The following is a 24,522-nucleotide window of genomic DNA, read 5'->3' on the forward strand; positions in this document are numbered from 1 at the left end:
TGTATAGAAGGGTTGGTAGGAAAAGTTGAAAAAGCTTGAAAAGCCCTGTGGAAATAGTTGTACATCCATAATGTAATGATGTGAACAGCACTGGCTTCTTCCCATATTTAGCAGAAGCAATTATTCTTTCATTTTTAGCCTCTAAAAATTAAATCAAGCAAAGCAAAACATGAAACAGTGTTCTAAATCTGTGCAGTAATGCATGATTATAGTCACCAGCCAAATGGAATAAATACCTCCATCAGTTTCCCAACAGATTAAAATTGGAACCAGTCCAGTCAATCAACCTTATGCAAAATCCAGAATCTTTTCACCCACACAGTTGATGGGCTATGTTGACGTATAACACAGGTACAGACATTGACAGAGCTAATAATACTATTTATATGTATAATTACTGAAATTACCCTGACCTGCTTGGTTTAATGGCATTCACTAAATTGGCATGCATAATTTATGGCACCATTGCTGTCAAGCATCAATCCAAATGACACAGTAAGGCATAAACTGAATCACCAAATAAAGTGTTTATGAGTTTTTCAGGACAAGATCACCATAAATGATGGCATAGGAAATGTTAATATCGTTTCCTCAGGATCTGCAATGCATTATTTTCAATGGGCTCTTGCAGTATTTCCAAAGAAACCCTCCAAAATAAGCAGTTTATCAGCCAGTAACTGTAATACTTTGCAAAGGGGCCTGGAGGGCAGAATTTTTAGCTGAAACCAGTAGAAGCTTCCTCCCTTACATAACAGGCTTAAATTTTTAGCTTTCCTTTGGCAGGCAACTGCTCTCATGGAGAAAGAGTCTCAAATGTTAACACATTCACTGCAATTCTCTGCAAATCCATCAAGGAACCTCCTAAGGAATGCAAAATCCTAACAATTTTAATGTTGATGTAAAATACTAATTAAGGCGTTCTAAACCGAAGATGTATAAAAATGGATTTTTAAAAACTTTATTCCACTCATCTGAATAATGACTTGCATTCATTTTCATAGCCTAGAGGTATTTTAGAATTCACAGTATTAATCAAAATGGCAGAGAACATTATACAAGGATTTAACTGTCCCAAATCTCATTACTTAGGATTTGCTACACTGAGATATCTATGGTATGTTTATACTTCTGCAGCCTGAATGCCGTAAACAACTAATAGATGGCAAAGTACTGTAGATTTATTTTACAACAAGGTGCCATGCAATTGAAAGAGTGGAGATTAAAGCAAAATGAAGTGCGGGAGGAGTGTCTGACCTATTTTTATTTTTTACATTGCAGTTCCAAGCATAGTGATTCTGATATAGTCCTACATTTCTTTATCCCTATTCTGCCATCCCTTTATCAGAGGGAGAAGTATGTTCTGACCTCCTAGATGATGGAAACAGATATGGGTCAGGACTAGGACAACTGCACAACTTGGAAAAACCTGGGGGATATTCTGCATCTGTGTAAGGTGATGCAGGATGTGGCAGTCACATTTCCTAACAAATAAGCCAAGTAGCTAGGAATGCATCAGTCTGCCTGTTTCATCTTTTAGTTTCTCATTTTCAGATCTTAAGTATGTCACTTTAGTTTTCACTTCCATTTTATTTTTTAAAGTTGTCACAAAATTTCTCAGTATTCTAGTGTGCCTTTCTCCTAACATTCTCATTTTTGTAAGCAAAGGTACACACACACATTGTTTATGCACCACTGACAGCAGGGGTGTGGAACCCTGTGGCAACTTCTGGGAGTGGGCCTATGCTAGTGGTGAGTGGGACCAGAGAGTGAACCAGAATTTTGAAACAGAATACAAGCCAAAGTCTGTAGGAAAAACATGATCAAGTTAATGGTTGTTTGACCTTTTAACAGAATGTGTGTGTTGTTTTTTTTCTTCTAAGACATGCCAGATATGAAAAGGATTTGTAGTTTCCCCTAACCTTTAGGAATTAGAGATCATATTAAACAATACATTTAATGGATAGTGAACAGTACTTAGGAAAATATATTTTCCAATACAGAAAAGAGTAATAAAAGATGAAAACCTGACATTATGGAAATGTTAAAAAAATTATTAAAGTGAATTGGACTATCCAACATATCTGAGAATAGAGCCTTTCTCATTGAGCAAGGAAGAAAGAGCCCTATATTTATTGTGTTAAAAAATCTGAAGCCTAATGAATTGCTAGCCCACTTGGTAAAAGTTTTAAAAGTGATTTATTGTTTCATTATATCTGAGGAGATTTTGGTTGTTTTGATGTACCTTGACCTTCCTTGTGCACAGGAAGCTGTTTATTTGGCAAACACTATAAATAAAGAAAGTAAAGTATACTTTGTAAGCATTAGACAATTCATTTGTATAGCATTTCCACACACCCCACAAAAAGTGTATACTACTTTTCCATGGGGGTAAATCTGCCTAAGCAGTTTACAAGCACCATGCCAAACACACTATAAAATATAATTTAAGGCCACAAAAATATCAAAACAAAAATAACAATTTATCAGGAGCAACTCCATTTCTGTCTAGCCCATTAGTTCTATGAACTAAATGAATATTGTTAATATAAACCATAAGATGTGCATCTGAAAAGCAGAAGTGCCAGGTTACCACCCCCAAACTGAGGGTGCCCAGCTTGCATTGTGTCCTCTGGAGGAGACTGAGTGTGTGATGTCATGTGTGCACAATGCGCACCAGTCCCCGTCATGGAAGATGGTAGGATTCCCCAAGGATGTACTCTTCAGGGAACTGGCACCAGGCCCGTTGACAGACCAACCCTGTGTTACAAAAATGTCTGCAAACGAAACATGAAGGCTGACAACACTGCAGCACCTGGAGACAATCAGCCAAGTTGTGTATCCACAGCAGTGACCAGAGGAGGAATGACCACTGGGAGAAGCTGCACATCAGCAGCACAACCAGTCACCTTCATCTGCACCAGCTGCAACAAAGTATGTCTCTCCTATATCGGTCCCTACAGCCACAGCAGGCGCTGTAATTCTCCAGTGGTTTGACTTCACCTGTAAAGGCATACTTCAACTGTAGCATGTGGAGTTTTCTTCTTCTTTAGTTAGGCCTACAATGGAAATAAATATCTATTTTAGTCAGATTAATAAACTAGGGTGGTAGAATAGCATTGTGTACATATTAGCTAGGGCAGAAAGAGGTCGTTAAGCACAGCACTAGGCACTTAGTAGTGCGTAGAAGAGCAGTGGCATTTGCAGCAGTCAGAGGCCCTGGTGAGTATGACTCTGTTATACCTCCATAACATAATGGATGGTGTAATCTCAATGGAATTAGAGCTTCCCTTATAAGTCTTCTCCTATCTTCTGGGCTTTATCGTCTGAGAAAAATGAAGTAAATCAGCCTAGTTCAGATCATTAAAATGGCAAGAATGATAAAAATATTTTTTATGCTAAATGGTACTACAAAAATTATGATAGCTGCAATGGTTCATTTGTATTCATTTCTCATGAGAGTATCAGAAGGAGAATACTGGAAATAGCTTATTTGTATGAAAATCCACAATTTGCTATAGTTTTCCCCAGCCACATCACCTCCATACCGCTAGGCTTTTCTGTTACAAGAGGAAAATAATTTTGCTTCTTCATTAAACTTGGAGTAAGATACTAAATAGTTTCAGACACATCTGAATTGCCACAATGCAGAACTTCAGTGCACAATATAGGAGGCCATGTAATCATCTGGTTTAAATTGGCATAGCTGTTCGCCTAAATACAGCCATAATATACTGCCCCAGCTGAGCATATCAGACCCATGTTTTGAAATATTGCATCAGTTCACTGTTTGCCAAGATTCCATTATTTAATAATCTTTGGGATAACACCCTGAAAGTGATCTTGTTAAGAGTAATTGCAGTGATTTCACTACAGTGTACAATGATTTAGAAGCCTGCCTACAGTTAATGTCAATAGGACCTATGTGGCTAAATCAATGTTGTCTAGCTTGAATAAAATATCCCTAATGACTTTGTATGTGCTTGGGGCTGTGAAGAGGATTGGCATAGGGTTTCTATGAGACGAAGTTTTATCAGATGTCTCAAGTCCTCATTAATTATTCACCAATGAAGTGTGAGGCACTTTTAAGTGTAAATAATCACAAGGAGACAAACATTTTCTTAAATTTAAGGACTTAAAGAACATCCTTGAATGGTAATGCGGGAAGGCAAATGTACTTAATGCATTGTTATGAATCAGAGCATGAAAAAAATCAGTGAAGACTTGTGACAGGTGAAATCTTAGATCTGCCAGAATAATTAGGAAAAGGCCATTTATATATTCGAGTGCAGATTTACTGCTACATAGGGGTTCTCTTATTAAAGTGTAAATAGAAATTCTGAACCACTGACATACTTAATTGCACCCTACTTTTCACTACCAGGGGAAAAGTAGCAGTTTTAAACAATCAGAAAGGTACTTCACAGAATGTATTTCACTAATGGTATCATGTGTTGTCTAAAGTTCCAGATTCAACATAATAATTTAGAGCAGGTATTTTATTAACAAGTGAACACCCACATATCTACAACAACCATTAATTGAATGAAACCTTCTCTAAGTCTTCTTTACTTTATTTTTCAGTTTCTAAAAATACATATAACAAACAATACCCATAATAGACTCCTGAACAAACTGACAGGCCTTTGCTCTTAAGATTCTGTTATCTTAAAGATACAGTAATATATGTCATGAGATTGTGCGCAAAGCCTCTCCTCCCAGAGGTGAAGTACTGTGAGCGGGAGCCGTTCCCAGGTCGGCAGGGGGGCGTGTTCGGCCCCCTGCATCATCACCCTGCTGCCGCGCCACCCTCCGGCTTGCCATCCAATAGGGTTGGCCCACGGGCGGGGCTTAGCCGAATTCAAGCGGCCACAGCAGCCTCTGCACCTCATTCAGCTGCTCGGAGGATGTTGGATCGGTCGGGTACATGTATAGATTGTGTGATCCAATGCCTAAGCTAATACCACTCACATGCCATAATTAATAAAAGTTGTGGCCTTTTCAGCCAATTAACCTAAATAATTGTGTCCTTGTCTCTTATTCACCACTACGCGGGTGCAGGTCCTCGACTCACAAAAGGGGTTGCAGAACAGGAGAGAGGAGGAAGCATGGAATTTGGGGGGGGGGTATTATGATATTGGGAGTTTTATTTTCAATTCCTTTCCTAATGATTCCTAGCATGGAATTTGACTTTTTCACAGCTGCCACACATTGAGTTGACCTCTTCATTGAGCTATTCACTATGACCCCAAAGGCTCATTCGTAGTTTATCAGCACCTCATAAGCGCATATGTGATATTAATATCTTTTGCCCTGCTCATTGTATGCATCCACACTGATTTACATTTGTGTGTTCAGACCTTTAAATCTCCCCCTTAAATAAATTCAGACAAGACTCAAATTTTGGTTTGGTTTTTGGCAGAATTTAGGCCACAACTTTATTGATTACAGCAAGTGAGTGGTTGCATAGGCTCTGGTTTGACTAGCTCCCTGCACCATTGCAGATAGCGCTGACCCAGGGCACCAGCATAGGTCAGCCTAGGGTGAACACCTGGATCAGTGGAAAACCAGGAACAGGCCATCTCCGCCACCCTAATACGCCCCTGGACTCAAGCACGGGCACAACCCCCTCACAGGGGTTGACCAAACCATCAAGTCCCTGGATTCCTTTTATGGAATACCCTTCACATAGGGATGGCGAGACCACTCTCCCATCCCTATCACCTGAACCAGAGCCTATCCGGAACCTTACAAGTTGTGACGATTTGCTCTGCGGCAGGCGAAACCCAAATGGCATCAGCCAAGTGGGGAAAATTCCTGCTGTGGTCCTGTCCCAACGACAGCATAGCAAGGTCCAGCTCACAAGCCCTAAAAATAGGCAAAGCTGGGCAGGTGTTCCAATGCACGCACTGAAAGAGGAAGCTGTGGGTCACGTGCATAGGCATATATAGGTCCCTTGATCCGTTTAACCTGCGTCCCATTGGCCTGATTAAACCCTGTATCAAGGGACCTACCAATTGGGTGTTGTGGCTAACCAATCTTACCCACCCACAACGCAGGGTTTGGTTGCCAGGTCTCACTGCAACACGTGCCCTCTTTAAGGGAGGACCTGATTTGCCATTTTGTTGCCCATTTACTCAGCTTTGAGAAGTTCTTTTGGAGCCCTTTTTGTTTTAACCACCCTGAACAATTTAGTATGGTCAGCAAACATGGCTACCTCACTACTAACTCCTAATACTAGATTGTTTATTAACAAGTTAAAAGGCACTGATTCTAATACTCATCCTTGGGGAAAACCACTTTCCTTATGTTGCAATAACTGTCCATTTATTCCCACTCTCTGCTTCCTGCTCTTTAACCAGTTATAGGCACCTCTTCTCGAATTCTATGATTACTAGCTTACTTAGGACTTTTTGGTGATATACTTTGCCGAAAGTCCAAGTACACAGTGTCATATGAATCACCTCTGCCTATATGCTTGTTGACACTCTCATAGAAATCTTATAGGTTAGTGAGACAGGACTTACCTTTGCATAAGCCATACTGTTTCTGCTTCATTTGACTTAGAAGAGGCATCCTGCTTTTTGTCTATTGTTTCCCAATATTAAGGAGAATATTTTCATGGAAAATCTTGCATTACATGTTGGGCTTTGTAATCTACTAATGCATAACAGTAATTTTTGCTCGCAATTCTACTGTGTCAAGGATTAAAATCCATAAAAATAAAGATCGTAACCATTAAACCATGGCAGATTCCCCCCCCCCCATAATGCAAATAGTTTGTTGCCTCAAAATTGACTTCTGAAGAATTTCAGTAGCAAATCAATTAATTTCTGCTTTATTTGCTTCCCAACTCTGCACAAAAGGGTTGCTTAAGAGATTTCGTAACTATAGTGAAAAACAGTGTTGGGAAGGATTTTGATTTGCTTCAGTAACTAATGTTTGTCTTATCAACAGCTACGTGGGTTATTTTTCATCTTACATAATGCATATGCAATCAAAATGCCTACTTTGATAGATAAATGCCTAGGAAGAAATCAAATTGGCTAATAAATAATACTAAATTTAAGGATTTCATTCAGAGCTAAATTGTCATGGATTATTAACTGTACTAACTAATGGCTTGTTTATGTTACTGGTTAAATAATTAAAAACCTTTCTTAACAGTAGTACAATATGACTTAGAGATGGATGGACATGCATATAAAAATGGACTTCTTTTACCTACAAAAGGACATTTTGGGAAGGGTGGCTTTTTAACATTTGAAACTTGTTCACCAGTGTTAGGAAGAAGATGGCTCAGTATACAAGGGTAGTTGTTTAACTATTGTTAGTTAAGCATCCTAGCAACTGGTATTTCCAAAGAAAGTTATTAAGAATGCTTGTCAATTATAGTCCAAATTCTCTGCATGAAAGCTAAGGCATGAGCGTCTATGAACTTTGCAGTAATTCACATACAGTCTTTTTATAGCCCCCCCCACCTCTCTCTCTCTCTCTCTCTCTCTCTCTCTCTCTGTGTGTGTGTGTGTGTGTGTGTGTGTGTGTGTAAAAATAATTTCCCCTTAATGCATGAAGGTTGGAAGCAGAATCAGCCAGAATGACTGTACTTTGTCTTCATGTACAGAATGCACTAGGTATCCCCATGATAAAAGTGCAGGTGTTTAAGCTCCCATAAATGTGGTCCTAGGAAATAGAGGGCTCTGGGTTGTGTATATGTGAGTTTATCTGTATATGAGGGTACAGGAACTGAAGAAGAAGAAGAAGAAGAAGAAGAAGAAGAAGAAGAAGTAGTTATCTTGTACTCCAACAGTGCTTCCAAAAGTGTTTACAAAACACAAATAGAATATCACACATTAAAAGCCTCCTGAAACAAGGCTGCCTTCAGATGTCTATGGAAGGTTGTATAATTATTTATTTCTTTAACACCTGATGGAAGGGCATATCTTTGTTTTCTTTTAGTTTTTATTATTAAAATAATTCAGCTTTAATACACACATATTGTGAATATACAAACATACATTTCATATAATCCTTAAATTTTTTCAAATATATACCTACAATCAATCCCACGGATAATTCCTTGGATGGAAGGGAATATCACAGAGGCAGGCGCTACTACCGAGACGGCCTTCTGCCTGGCTCCCTGTAACTTCACTTCTTGCAATGAGGAAACCCCCCAAAAGGCCCTCAGAGCTAGACCTCAGTGTCCAGGCTGAACAGAGGGGGGCAGAAATGCTACTTCAGTACACACTAACTGTGTACATGACATTCAGTAAAAGTGCAGAGCTTGGAATCTGCCATATCACTTCCCTTTTACATATTTTTCAAACTACATTATGACATCTGCACCTCCAAGTATTTTACCTGAACTGAATTCTAGTGGTTCTGTAAAGAGATTCTACAAATTTCCATTCTGAACTGAATATTGCTTTTATGAGAAGATGGTTCAAAAGTTAAGAACAATGTTCACTAGCTATAACAGTTATAAAAACAAAGCCCCTGTCCTTTTGTATGTTTCTCTGGTATTCTCAGTCTCTCCACAGTGTAACATTTTCGAAGGCTCATTGGGGCAATGGGAAATATCCATAGTTTAATAGATGCTAGGAGAGGGGAAGGGGTGGACCATCCTTTCCCTTGAGAGTATTTGAAGAGGAAAGGGAGGGGTTGATGAACCTCTGATACCCTGTGCCCCCAAACCCTCAGAAACCTAGAGCCAGCCCTGTAATGATCACATGCAAAGAGGTCACTTCTAGGTAGCTTGTTTCTCAAGCTCTCATGCTGATTTGTTTGCAGGGAGGTTATATGGTGTTATGCCAAGCAGTTGTTATTCCATAGTGTACAGTGCATTTCCCTGTGCATTTGCCTTACTGCAAAAGTCTGAAACTGGGTATGTTGCACAAGAGGGTCAGATCTACTGTGCATTCTAAATTTGCTGTTATGCATCCCACCTGTCTAGAAGCAGCCAGAATGCTTTAGAGCCATGTTCTTGGGTACTGAATTTTGTGAAAAGCATGTTTAGATTGCATGGTGGTTCCTGCAAGTTTTATCCTTTTTATAACTTAGGAAAAATATTTCATAGATCTCCTTAGCATTGTATGGGTCTTCTCAACTGGACTCACATCACACACTCAAGGTAAAGAATGAATCTTTGTTGCAAAGAAAATATATAAAGAAAACAATTGTTGCTTTGAGCATCATTGCTATGCCACTCTTTGGAACACTGGCATTTTGTGAACTATAACTGCTCTCTGCCCCCATTGTATCCATAAAGCCATTTCCCAAGGGTAGTTGAATAGATTGAATTACACAATCTCCTCCTGTGTCTACAAAGACTGTTCACTTGCAGCAACAAAGCCTCATTTCAAGATTTGTGAGCTGTGCTACATATTTTATTCCAAATTGATTATAATGTATAGTTAACTTCTTCCTTTTTTGCAAAAAAATGTCAAAATTAAATAGCATTCAATCATAACGGAATTTGCTATCCAAAATTAGCTCCTTTTACAAGCTTGATATCTCATTCCTTGATTATGGACTTATGCTAAAATTCTAACAATTACAATGAGACAATAATCAACTTCCACTCTGTGTAGTTTTTATGAATGGATTCTAGTGAGTGGTAGTACATCGGGTTAAGAACTTTGCTTCAGGATGAGAACAGAAATCACACAGCTGCACTGTGGTGGCAGCGGGAGGCCCCATTAGCTAAAGTGGTACCTCAGGTTAAGAACAGTTTCAGGTTAAGAACAGACCTCCAGAACGAATTAAATTCCTAACCCAAGGTACCACTGTATAGTGAAAGAGTGGTGGGCTTCATGCCTCTGTCCCATGATACACTGGGAAAAGAAATAGGAAATAGCTTTGTGGTTCCTAGTAAGCAGAGAAAGGATAAAGAGACTGGAGAAGATTAAAAGTACCACTAACATGGAAGAAGCTCCTAATTAGTGGCCCTAATATGATTTGAGATTATCAGAGTCACAGGTAAGAAAGGGTTGTACCTTTTGTGCATGCCATCAATCTGCTCTGAATTATTCCATTCCAAAATGGATTTCAAGCAACAACAAAAGGCAGTTTGCTACAATAATGCCCATTTGTATGTATGTAAATATGAGGTACTCAGTATAACAGTAGCTAAAGTAAATTACTTTTAGAACATATTTTTACAACTTATTTTTATGCTGAGATTTCGATATGTTGATTACTCATTCTCCCTCCTGCCCCCAACCACTTTATCTGACTGCAATATTCATAGCTTCAGCTAACTGATGCCAAATATCATAGAAATAACCTTAATATGATGGGTTAGTGATTTTATACTATTGTCTCTAACCCAAAGAAGAACATTATCATTACAAAGTAACACACCTCATTAAAGAAGGGCTCCATGAAGAACATTATCATTTTGCAGTGACACACATCATTAGAGAGGATCTTTAACTGTGCCGGCCATAGAGGAGGGTCTGTTCATTACATTATGGATCTCAAGGGTGACACATAAGTCACCAGTGCAAGAGCTTCCAGCTGGGATCTTCTTTTACCCACCGGTTGATTTCATCTTAGACTTGAAATATGAAATTATTTGAATATTTCCCTTAGACTGATATATGCATTGCATGTCATTGTTTCCTACTGTTCCCTCGTGACCTCCACTTCTGAATTCTTTGTTATGTGGAACATCACAGAACCTTTCCTAGTAGATACCTTGCTAGAATATTGGTGTAGATACCTTGCTAGAATATTGGTTCTTACCTAGAAACTATACATGTGATATTAACTGGAATGTGTGTAGACCAATCTGCATGCTACATGAATCAAGTAATAGAATTACAAACACAGAAGACATTTCATGAGTTTCCGTATGATGCCTGCAACCAAAACATACTGATAAGCAACAGTCTAAATGTGATGCTGTTGTCCTATTAGAATATGGCCGATTGGATTTGTACTGTGCTGACAAATGAAATACACTGAGGGTGGATCTAGACACATCAAAAAAAAAAGTTTCAGGAAAATCTGTTGTAAAGCTCATAATAGAAAATCACGTTGCCAAAGGATTAAACTCTACAGCGCCATCTGGTGTCACAGAACCCTATTTTATTTAAAATACTTAAAAAAATAAAAAACCTAATGTAGCTCAGTTCTGAGTTCCAAACCAGCATGCCATTTTATGAACATGGAAATCTGAGCATTCTCCTGGCTACAAAACATAGGAGTATATGAAACATAGGCTCTCTTAAACCCTGTTGATTTTAATTGCAGTACAGTGGTGCCTCGCAAGACGAAAAGAATCCGTTCTGTGATTCTCTTCGTCTAGCGGTTTTTTCGTCTTGCAAAGCAAGCCCATTGACGGATTAGCGGATTAGCGCTATTAGCGGCTTTTAGCGGCTTATCTGCTGATCGGATCAGCTGATAAGCGGCTTAGCGGCTTAGAAAGGGGGGGAGGGGGAAAAACCCGCAGGAACTCGCAAGGCATTGTCGTCTTGCGAAGCAAGCCCATAGGAAATTCGTTTTGCGAAGCACCTCCAAAACGAAAAACCCTTTCGTCTAGCGGGTTTTCCGTCTTGCGAGACATTCGTCTTGCGGGGCACCACTGTATTAATTTTCTGCCTCTGAAATCTTATTTACTCTTTATGTAACCCAGAAAGACTTCTGAATAAAGAGGCATTGGATCGGCCTACACAAGCTTTAACTGTTGCTTGACTGCCTCTACTTCAGTTTCTTCCACATATTATATGAACATAGGGAAGGGGTCAAAATAAGGACACATGAAAGTATTCATAATAAGGCATACCCTCCAGCCACCTCAATTTTAGTGGGACATTCTGGATTCACGGAATCATCCCTGGTTTCCATTTGGATCCAGGAATGTTCCATTTTCCTGCTCCAGAACCACCACCAAGCTTGGGGAAGAGAATGAGCTGGCCAAGCCTCTCCATGGCTGCCGCTGCTGGCCTCCTCCCTTTGGAAGCTTGTAGTGGCTGCTGGAGAGCAGGTGGAAGATGAGAGGCTCACTGCCACCACTGAAGCCCAGCCTGAGTGACCTGTTGGAACCAGTAGCTCCAGCCCGCCTATTGCAGGAGCCGCTAGAATAGCCAGTGCTGCAAGGATGTTGTCCTTGCCTCCTTTGCACACTGGAGCCCAGTGCAGGAGAGGTGTGGCACTACTGCCACGGTTCCTTCTCTCTGCCACTGCTGTCCCTGGGTCAGACTTAACCCAGGAGAGGAGCTGTGGCCTGGTGATGCCGGGCCCAGTGGAGGAAGGGCACAGCACTGCCTCTGCTGCCACACCTTCTCTCCACTGCTGCTGCCCCTGGGTCTTGCCTGACCCAGGAGAGGAGCTGTAACCTCACAGAGCTTGTACATTGGAGGCCAGGGGAGGAGAGGCATGGAGCTCCAGACGATGCTCCTTCTGTCCTCTGATGCTGCCCTCAGGTCAAGCCTGACCTGGGAGTGGAACTGTGGCCTAGCATCACCAGGCCGGCACCAAGGAAGTGACTCCACAACTCCTTAGTGTGCTGGAGACCAGCGGCGAAGAGGCTTAAATCTTATATAGTGTGTTAAACTGGACATTAAACCCAATCCCCACATTTTCCTTATCCATTCTTTATAAGATGGTATTAGTGGTGGCTTCCATTTTCCAACATAAAGAATGCTTGCAGATGTGTATATGTAGGACACCAGTATTGTAGCAATTGAAGATGTTTTGGGGCTACTTGTAGAGTGATCAAGTCTATGTTGCGGTGATGGAGGAGGAATTATTGTTTGACCTCCTTTTTTGTCTGCACTGTATCAGTGTCTAACATTATACTCCATATTAGATTTTTTATTCTCGTAAATCACTTTGAGTCTTTATGGGAAATAAAACATTGAATAAATGAAACAAAAGCAACAATAATATATAATGAGCACCTGGATCACAAATAAATGAGTTCATATTTTCATGGTATAAAAGTGGCAAAAATCAGGATATTGAATGCACTTGCATATGCACTTTATGCCTATCCCTGTAACATGCAAAAGTGGTCCTAACAGCTACTCTTTATCATATAAGTGCATGTCAGAATATCAGCCCTCATACATTAAAATGTGTAGTGTAGTGTATCAATAGGGCTAGTGTAAAAAGTGCACTAATGTCACTATTATGCCTGCCATTAATATTCTAGATATATTGTCAACATTCTATATCATTTTGCAGTATATGGTGTAGTTTATTTTGATTGTATTATATTCTTTATTTTATTCCAATAGTGTTCTTATGATCTAAGCTAATAGGATGTGCTTTTCTCTGTAATGGAAGTCATTTGTTGCATAGGTTTCTATGGCATACATTTTCCTTCAGCTAATAAGTGAGATGAGTATTGCACTCTTTCACATAAAGGCAAGATGGATAAAAATGTGATGTCAATGATTTTTTTTAAGAACTATGGAAATCTTTTCTTAGAGTATGCTTAGAGCATGTTTTTGTGTTAAAAAAAAATGATCATGTAACATTCTTCTAACAGCCAGCAGAGGGTGTATTTTACATAGTTTAGGGCAACTCAATCTGAATTCTAATTTAGTAAATCAGTTTTATAAACTAAAGGAACACACACACACACACACACACACACACACACACACACACACACACAATTGCAAAACAAATTAAGTAAAACAAGACTGAAACTATAAGAGAAGTATTTGACCAAATTTAACTGATTCAGCATTAACATTTTGATGAGTGAAGAGCTGACTGATGGAACTTAATTTATTCTTCCTTCAAGTAACAGAGAGAGAAAGAGAGAGCATGCTTACTGCTAAATGAATTTGTCCGACTGCCCTGACATATGGATAGACAATTCCTGCTGTATTTTACTTTTTTTAAAAAAGTAGTTGAACTATTATAAACTATATGACATTTTGTTTAAACTGTCCAGATTGTGGAGAATTTGTCGTCCCCCCCCAGTATAATTTATTGAAATTCATACATAACATACACAATATACCAAGATGAAAACAATCATGTACTTGTATATATGTTTACAAAAATTAAATTTAAATTAAATTTATGCAATCTCTTTTTTCCTCTTTTTGCTAACATAGAATAGACTTCCTATCATTTCCCGATGCATATAACCTTTCTCATGATGAATGTACTTATCATTATTACCTTACTCTGTACTTTCTAATACTTTCTTACAACAATTCGGACCTTGAATGTGTAGGAGAATTTGGGAGTTTTGAAAAAACACCAACATAAATAACCATATGACACATGCTGGATAAAAGAGAGAAGGAAAGGAAAGAAGAAAGATGCTACTGAATAAATTAAGCCTCCTCAAATGCTCATCTCGCTGAACATGTATATTGGTTTCATGTTTCTGTGTCCCTTTGCTGTCTTTTCTGAATCATCTGTGCGTTGCCAATTTCCTTGGGCTAGCTCTACCATTAGGCAAAGTGAGACAACTGTCTGAGGCAGTAGGTGTCCAGGAGCAGCAGTAGCTCCTGGCTGTTCCTACTGAGCCTCCAGCCATTTCCAGGGGCCTCTAATCTGAACTGCTGCCTTGGGTGTGGTTGAAGATGCTATCCTGTCACCAATGTTGAAGTCAGATTCAGCTGGCAGCAGGGGTGGACTTTTATAAATTTTTGTAACTTGGTGTCCTGTGCAAGGCAGAATTTGGCACCCCCAAATGGATCTTATGAATTATAGGCCTTTTCAATTTTGCGCCCTCTTGGCTCAGTGCCCTGTGCAGGGGAACTTCCCGCACTGCCCTAAATTTGGGACTGCTGGCACCCCAGCTGGCTTCTTTACATGGAACTGGGAATGGTCACCATCTTGTCCTTCAATTTATGCAGCAAAATTTATGCCCTGCAATCTCCTTATGCTTTGACCTTGGCCTCCTTGGCCTACACTACCATTTTGTTTACACTTAACCATGTTGTCATCACTTCTAATGGGACATCAACAAAATCACAGCCAATAAGATTATTTGGGATTGGAGAATGATGAGGGTGAAGGAGAAGAAGGAAAGGGGCACTCAGAATAATAGCACTGAGATAGTGCTGATGCCTTTGCAACAAGTGCCACAACATGCACAAACAGAAGGCACATTACTGTGCTAAGAAAAAATGAAAACACAAAAAGTAGCAATCTGCAGTTTCTTATCCCATTATTTCTGTTGTGGTTCTAAAATCTGTGTGTGGTCTTCCAGGCGTTCTGATTATGCAACCATGCTTGTAACAAAAAGTAAGGTTAATAATGCACATGTATGCACTTAAAATTTAAAGTGCAATAAGTGTCAAAGAGCATCATATTTCCATTTGGCCATCATGAAATAAAACTGACTCTATAACTCAGTTTTTCTGCACTTGCATTTACTGCAGCTGCCTCTTAGAGGAACAGAAGAAATTATCTGTGCACTGAAAATTCTGAGACATTATTATTGGTTTGGTACAGGCCGTCTGCCTTTAATTTGCATGTACGCTCATTGGCCCTGATTAAAAGTAATTTATAAAAATGAAGATCTACAAGAGATTGCTGGGAGGATACCACATGGTACATGTCTGCAGTTTTACAGTGATGAAAAAGATAACTATTTTTGCATACAGCTTTTCAACCATATGCTTACTTATGCAATTATGTTTCCTTTGGCCCAACTTTTTAATTTAGGTTTTAATGATAAATAAAGAAGAGAAATCTATTCCTGTTGTGAACATCTGTGCACCTGCTTTGCTTGCAGCTAAGTGAGCCTCAGATAATACAGAGACCTTGTGGCTGGGGAAGAACCCTTTGCCACCTCTGCCTGGGGCCTGAAATCAACAAAGGAAGATTGTAATCCGGGAGAAAGTAATCCTGTTTCCCACAAGTGGAAATAGTTAGTTCCCTATCGTTGGATATGCTGTGAAATACCATTATACAGTTCATAAGATGTGTTCTTGGCTTGGTTGATGGGAAATGCTGTGCTTCGCTGCATTTCAAGTTCTGTAAAGTGATATGCAGTGTGGACCATATTGAAATGCAATTTAAAAATCAAATTGAAACCATTCATTTTTCATAGGCAGAGCTCAGTTTGTCATTGACTAACATTACATTTCTGCCAGGCTTAAAGAATGTAATGATAAAAAAATAAGAAGTGAGTATATAAAACACCTCACAGTTTTAAAATAGTTCAACATCTTTTAATGTGAACATATTTTATTAGCTTCTGAGATTCAAAGAACAGCTAGATATAGAATTCTGATACAATGAACCAACATCTACCCAAACATATTTAGATATATTTATCAGAGGCAAAATGCAGTCAGTTTAAGCACGTTTGTTTTCAGTGAGAGAATTAAATGTATGTTAGCGGATGTCATCCTGTCCACATTTACGTGGGTGGCGCTGTGGGTCAAACCAAAGAGCCTAGGACTTGCCAATCGGAAGGTCGGCGGTTCGAATCCCCATGATGGGGTGAGCTCCCGTTGCTCGGTCCCTGCTCCTGCCAACCTAGCAGTTCGAAAGCACGTCAAAGTGCAAGTAGATAAATAGGTACCGCTCTGGCGGGAAGGTAAACGGCGTTTCCGTGCACTGCTCTGGTTCGCCAGAAGTGGCTTAGTCATGTTGGCCACATGACCCGGAAATACTGTCTGCGGACAAACGCCGGCTCCTCGGCCAATAAAGCGAGATGAGCGCCGCAACCCCAGAGTCGGTCATGACTGGACCTAATGGTCAGGGGTCCCTGTACCTTTACCTTTTTAAGTCTCACTAAGCACAGTTGGACTTACTTCTGAGTAAATAGGCACAACATTGTGCTGTATTCTGCCCTATTGAAATCAATGGAATATACAGTATTGGCCTGAATATAAGTCACACCCGCAAATAAGTCGTTTGGGAGCCACGGATGGGACAGGTGCCATTGCCCCGCCCTCCCAGGCTGCTCTCGGGGGGGAGCCACGCCGCTTTGTCGGCGGCCTCCCCTCCCCCCCTTTGTTCCGACAGCTTGGGGGAGGTTTGGGAGTAGCGGGTGGGCTGAGCACTGTTGCCCCATGCAAGTGGGCTGCTTCCTGGGGAGGGGGAGCTGCGCCACTTTGCCAGTGGCGTAAGGTCGTGGATATAAGCCGCACTTTAACTTTTCACGATTGGAATTTGGGGGGAAAGTGCAGCTTATATTGGGGCCAATACGGTAAAGGTGTTTTATTCTGTCTCGGTTGCTTCAGGATGCATGTTGTTACCTGGGAGTAGCTCTGCACAGAAAGACAACCATCTTGGTTTCTCTGAATGCTTATATGTAAATGAGAAATCTGTTAGAACATTTAATTTAATATTGCGCACACACACACACACACACCTCAAGGACCACCTCTATCGATATGAACCTATCCAGACCCTGAAATCATCCTCTGAGGCCCTTTTTCATGTGCTTCCTCCACAAGAGGTTCAGAGGATGGCAGCATGAGAAAGGGCCTTTTCTGCAAAGGCTCCCTGTTCATGGAAAGCTCTCCCTGGGAAGGTTCGGCTGGCGCCTTCATTATACACTTTTAGATGCCAGGCAAAAATGTTCCTCTTCAACCAGGCCTTTGACTGATTGACATCTAATGCCCTTTTAAATGTTTTGTGAGATTCTTTTGTTTTCTTCGTTTTTATTTTTTATTAAAGGTATTAAATGACATCAGTCATGAATTTGCTAGGTGCCCTTGGGCAAGCCACTATTTCACTCACACTTCACAAGGAATATGAGGCTATAATACCAACCTTATGAGTTTTGTGCAAGAATTAATAAAATAATCCAGTTGGCTCTAGACTAAGGACCCACTTGTACTATAATTTAGCATACCACTTTAAACAGTCATGGCTTCTACCAATAAAGCCTGGGAACTGTAGTTTGTTAAGGATGCTCAGAGTTGTTAGGAGCACCATATTTGCCTCAGAGATTCCCAGAGATCCCTTTGAAAAGGGTCTTGTTAGACCACTCTGAAAATTCGGGGGGGGGGGACATGAACATAAAAATACTCAGCACTATATACAAAAAACTTTTCCTGTGATTTTCAAATTGACTGTAGTCTGGCACTTTATGTAAATCAGTTTATTTTGACTGAATGATGGACCTATGCCATGCTAGAATCTGAACTATTATTTTAAAGTGTTTCGGCTAAATGATTAAACAACAACAACAAATATATATATATATATATTTAGACTAGTAGCTCACCTTGTTTGTTTATTTTATAAATCTAATCAGTTTACAGATGCTTGGCAAATATGATCAATTAATAATAAATAATAAAATTTTATTTATATCCCGCCCACCCCAGCCAGAGCCGGGCTCAGAGTAGCTAACAATAGTAAAATAATACAAAATTCTGAAACATATGAAACATAAGGTTTTTTAAAAATAATAATAATAGAACAACTGTTCTGAAAATATTAAGGTCTAAGTTCTGCAGTTGAATTACTCAGTAGTACACTGACTCAGATATTACTGTTAATAAAAGGCTGCTGTACTTTAGAGAGAGTTAAAAGTGTATGCTTTCATTTGAAGGACCACAGGGCAGCATGGGTTGTGTAGACGTCAGGTTTTTATCTTCAGGAGAGAAGTTTGAGTGTTCCCCAAGTAGAACACTAAAGCAGTGGGCTCGTGTATAATTTATGTACTTTCCACCATTTTCTATTAATTCATGTCTGCTAGATTTATAGTGTTTCTGAGTTAGTTTTGCAAGTATTTTTTTTTAATGGAGCAGCATTTATTATAACTGTTTTTTCCACAGCTAGCAACTTAAAGTTCCCCTCCACTCATTGGTTTTTTTTTTAAATCTGGCAGTTGGGATTTCTTTAATATCTTGGATTCTCCAAGAATTTTTAAAATATTCTGAGTTATCAAACATTTTCAAATATGGAATGTGAATTTTCATTTCAAGGGTTTTGTGTTTTTTTCTTTTGTGAAGTATAATAAATAGTTGTATTTTGATTCATTCATTGTATTATTGTAGAGTGTTCCATTGTGTCAGTTTTCTTACTGATTTTTTTACATTTGAAGATCACAGTGATTCAAGGGTAAATAGTCTGGTTTCCTGCAAAAGCAAGCCATAGTATAGACATGGTCTTAGACACCATTTTATGCCATGTACAATATATAGCAAGATGACAATCAGGTGGATTGAGGGTATGAGCAGTGCCGCAAGTTGATTTGTTTTTTTTAAGAGAGATCAACAATACCCAGTTGCTATCCTTATTTGTTAACAACCAGAGGAGGCCTAACCATTTGGCTGATGTTTGAATGCTTCAAGAGGGAAGCTTATATTCCAAGTGGGTTGAAAGAAACTGTTCTAAGGAGTTCTAAGACTATTATTAAAGTAAACCTCATTGGAACAATTCCAAGTAATTACTAGTCTCTCTGAAATTTCATATTCTTCAGCAGTCTCTGAGCTGGTGGTAGCAACTTGTGGGCTCTGTGCATGTGTTTTTCTTAATGAAACTGATCCTTATCTTGATCCTTTCTAATTTGGGTTTAGCTTGTTTTGGAAACAGAGATGGCCTTGATCAACCTAGGTGGGTGATCTATGTCAGAAACTGAACAGACAGGTTCTGCTGTAGCTTTCCCTACCATGGTATGCTCCTGAGATATAGCACAGATAAACTGTTATGTGATAGCTTTAGTCCTACCTAACTTATGTTCAAAAAGCTAGTGCTGGGAGACTGCTGTTCTTCCCTTTGGCAGCTCACTAACTCACCGAGTTCCAGCATGTCTTTCATTTTATTCAATATTTACATAAAATCTACTGCGAGATAGTCTTATAGGCATTGTGTCTCTTTTCCATCTAGTTCCAAGGAGGCTGTGTAAATCTGGAACAAATGTCTGATCATCACAATGAAATATTGGCTGGAGGCTAACCATGTGTGTTTTATATTATTAAAATATATTGTAGTAGTGGTTTTTTTAAATTGATATGTAAGCCACTGTAGGACCACTGTTGGCATCAAAAACAGTGTTTAAATATCATAAATAGACTAAATAAAGCTAAGACATAATCCAGTCAAGACAGAGGTGTGGTTGGTCAGTTGGAAGTTCAGCTAACTGGAACATGGGATGGGACATTCTCAGCTGTAGCACCCTAGTTTTGAAACTCCCTACCTTAAGATGCCTGGTGAATTACCTCATTCATTCATGCAAGCTGAAAAGACATTTTAAAAATTTCTCTGGGTATTTGGTATGAATGGCTACTAGCCATGATGGCTATGTTCTACCTCCCCAGTCGGTGGAAGCAATGCTTCTGAATACCAGTTGCTGGAAACCACAGGAGAGCTTTTGCGATCAGATCCTGCTTGCAGGTTTCCCATAGGCAACTGATTGCCCACTGTGAGAAGAGGATGCTGGACTAGACGGGCCCTTGGCCTGAACCAGCAGGCTGGTCGTACGTCCTTGTGGTTTGAGTTTTCTCCTGCCTTATGGTTATCTGGCTTAGTTTCAAGGGGGGGGGAGAGACTTTTGGTTTACACTGTTGCATTTTAATGCAATTTCTTTATAAATAAATGAATAAATATTTTACCTTTTGTGAAGATTCCACTTCTGAAGCAAAAGTTCCTGAAATAGGTATTTCGGCTCAAGAAAGGGAAATTACATATATATTAATAGAAAACTCCATTTTCTGAGTACCAATCCTTATGTAGCCAAATCAGAAGGCATGGCTGGGTGACTAGAACCCATGCTTTGATATGTGCTTCAGGGTTTTTTCAGAGAAATTCTGACTTACCTGTAGAAGACAAGCTGCTCTTCTATTGATAAGGTGACTTGCTCCTTGAGCAGTGGGAGTCACTAGAGAAGGTGTCCATGAAACCTCTGGAAGGCATGGTGCTCTTATTTCTACAAACATGATTTATCTGAACTACAGCCTGCATATTTAAGCTGCTATGCTGCAGTTACAAATGTCACATATAGTTAAAATGGAAATTACAAAATTGTCATTGGCTGATCGAGAAGAGAGAAAATTTGCAAGCAACAAATTTAGATTCAGACTCAGGTAACAGATGTTCCTGTGATAGAGTAAACAGTGTCTGGAATGTCTATAACGGAAGCTCCTTTTTATAGTTTCAATAAAGATTAGTTTTTATTGTTACAAATTAAAATGTGTGCATTTCTTCCATCAGAAGAGAGCTATAAAACCATGCTGTGTTGAGAGAGTTGTTGCCCATAAGGAGTGTACAGATCTCGCCTTTTTCTTCAATTTCAGGAATAAAATGTTAAAGCAATTATTTCCCTTCATTTTCCAGCACCTGTATCAATATATAATTTAACTCAACGAGTAAGGGGGGAAACAGACATTTTGCCTTATCCTGGATTTTATACCATAGTAACATTCCTGTGATTCAGCCAGCATAACTGACATCCCAAATGATGACTACATAAATTTTCTCATTTTACATAATTGCAGTAATATTAACACTTGAGCGTACAATTTTGAAGCATGGCTGCCTCCTCCAGTTATATACTAGGTCTCAGTCCATTCGAGTCAATTGCAGGACACTGGAGTGAAACTGGAAAAATGCCATTGGTATCAGAACAGCCCTACAAAGCCAACTATTAGTCTTCTCAGACAGATATTGTTATGCCTGCTGGGTGTAATGTCAGAATTTATTTGAAGTGCTGTTATATTCTTAAATACACTCGTTAAGCTGTGAAAAACACAGCGCACAGGCACAGTAGGAGCAAGAACAAATAAAGCAAAAAGAGAGAAATGCAATGCAACAGTGTCAATATACTATACCACACAGCCTAATGCGCAAAGGGAAGACCTCAGCATCAAGCTCATCTATGAACAGGGGGGTGCCGTGAGTTGTGTGGCTCTTCTATTTACTTCAGTGTCTGCACATCAGGGAACAGTGTCGCTATTCTGTATTGGGAAGTAGACATGAAATACCTCCCGTCTCCCTTGTATTTGAAACAGGAAGCACCCCATTGGGGACAGGCTGCCTACCAAGCAGAAGCCAGCATGTACACCAGCGGTGGCAAGTCAAGAATCTATTCAGACATGCAAAATTGCAATGCAGAACCTGAAAAGAAAGGAGTTAAGTGATTAAGAGTCATGGACTGTCCCTCGTCTGAGAAATACCTGATGTGAAACTATGAGAATCGCAAACAGCTGGTGTTGTGCCCTGGCCCCACATCCTGTAATTGAAGAGCCAACCCAGCTTTTATACTCTATTGAACAAACCATTGGCATTTGCTTCACCTTCTATCAAAAAATGGAAAGCCATTATTAGGAATAAAACACTTTAATAGGCTCTCACACACCAAGATGTGAAAGATTTTTGCTGGGTTAACATTTGAAAGTAATGTAATGAGACTATTGTGCCATTTATCCAGAAACAACTCTACACAAAGGTTCAGTCGAATAAAGCAGTTTGATAGCAGCTGAAATCTTGCTGTTCTGTAGACTACTTAATAAATAATGGTCCTGTACTTCCTACATTGCTCACCTACTTAGTTGATTGTACTACTGTATTATCCCTTAACTCAATCTGGGTCCATTGTAATTTAGCATAAAAGTAAGCAATGGTAAATTCCTTCTCACCCCAGAAGCCTATACAATAGTGTTACTGCTGTTTTACCTAAGCATCTTTGCTCTCTATATGTGATGAGTTTTGTTCAGCAGAAGTGCAGAGTGCATGACATGATTAATGTATGGACAATAATCTCCTCCCACCCCACAAAAACTTTGCTGTTCTTATTTTGTTGGAATTGTTTTTAAAAAACCACAAAACCTCCCACTTTCTCAAGTAGTAGTTATCACATATGGATCTGTGTTTACAATGTGTATTTTTTTACAGCCTATAGTTGACATGTTGGTAATTTGATTGCTGGGGGCGTGGGGCAGCTGATTGATGGGAATCTATGAATCCAGCATCTAGGATTTTGGAACTGGTGGTATCATGGGGTCTGCACAACTGTTGCAAACTTGCCTCCAGGTAAGATGGTTTTGCTATACACTGTGTAATCTAGGTTGGTGTTCATTGCACCATGTATAACCCACAAGACCAATGGCTGTATAACTTAGAAAGGTACTTATGTGATTTAGTGGTATCTATGAATACATATGTTTCTAAGCAATGGCTAATATTTACTTCGTCTTCCTGTGTTAAGTGATGAACTCCTTTAAATACGCACTTTGAGAAAGCTTCAATTTTCTTTGTCTTTATGCTTATGTGTGTACTCAGTGCTCTAAGAATGGATGGCTTCATCAGACATGGACAGTAAGAGCAGGTATGATCCTTAGGCTGCAATACTATGGTTACCAGATGTCCCTGATTCCCGGGGACAGTCCCCAGATTTACTAATTGGTCCCTGGACAAAATCCATCCCCAGAATGACCCTGGATTTCATTTAATGTCCCCGGATTTATATTTTAAGTGTTGTAGATTTATTAGTAGGGAATGAATGTTGCGTGGTTGATTCAACGGCACACGACACATCATATGGTGACTTCCTGTGAGGCAAAATGGCGGGCGCCATGGCAGCAAGCAGCTCCTGAAGCCAGCCAGAGCCACTGCACTACCAGGCTGGCTCGGGCTGCTGAGACTACCGCTGCCACTGCCGTGGGGGAGCTGGAGATGCCCTGTGTGTCAACTGGGGGAACTGCTGACCTCCCCCCCCCCCCGTGACCCAAATTGAGCCGGGAGCAGGAAAACCCTGGAGCCGACGCAGGGAGAATGAGGAGAGAAGGAGAAGGGATAGAGAGAAAGAGGAAGGAGAAAAAAGAGGAGAGCCCTGACCTTGCCGCACCGCTGCCACCGCCGCAGAGGAGGAGAAGTAAGAGAGCACCAGGAGGGTAAGAACACGTTGCTGAGCCCAGGCCTGGCCCTAGCCTACTCCACGGCGGCTAGCACTCCAAGCTGGGGCTCAGAGGAGGAAGGCTGCGTGACAGAGGAGACTACAGAAGATAAGATATTACTCTTTTTTAAATAACTTTTTTTTCTCTTACGAAAGAAAAGTGTCCCCAGATTCTTTGAAAAAAATCTGGTAACCTTATGCAATACCCACTTACTTGGGACTCAGTACAGCCTGTCTGGCAAGCAGATGAAGGGAAGAGTTATTTGCTGCTCTCTGGCCACCAGAAGACTGTACAAGTCCTAAACCCCAGGTCCCTTTTCTTTCCACTGTGTGTCCCACCTGGGTCTCTGCAGTGTACTGCTGAGCTGCTGTCTCCAAGATGCCACTCTTGGTGTAGGGACACTGCTACAGCACAAAAGACGCATAGTGCACAAGATGCAGGACTTAATTAGCCCCACATATATTATTTGAATGATGAAAAGTATAGGCACTTTAAAAGATTCACATAACATCGGATGAATATGCTCTGACAAACCTTTATCACACGGCTTCTCAGAATAACTGTGGTGTTATGCCAATACATGTGAGGTCTTCATTAGCACCATGCAGAGTTATTAAAGTGACACCTCATGATTAACCCCAAAGAAATGTTCTATTTAAAAAGAGCAGTTCATTTTTAGTTCATTATAGCTGTGCTAGGTATGACAGGTGTGAGTTACTTATAAATTCCTTTTTATCCTGTG

At 40.0% G+C, this 24,522-nt stretch overlaps 1 protein-coding gene across 23 annotated transcripts in view; it reads left to right on the forward strand.

Annotated features, from left to right (window-relative positions):
- The window catches only part of ROBO2 (roundabout guidance receptor 2), a 799,183-nt gene that overhangs the window by 128,047 nt on the left and 646,614 nt on the right, over window positions 1–24,522 (forward strand). The gene's annotated exons all lie outside the window — the stretch shown is intronic.

The sequence above is a fragment of the Podarcis liolepis genome (assembly GCF_965112155.1).
Source record: "Podarcis liolepis genome assembly, chromosome: 4".
Classification (NCBI taxonomy): Eukaryota; Metazoa; Chordata; class Lepidosauria; order Squamata; family Lacertidae; genus Podarcis; species Podarcis liolepis.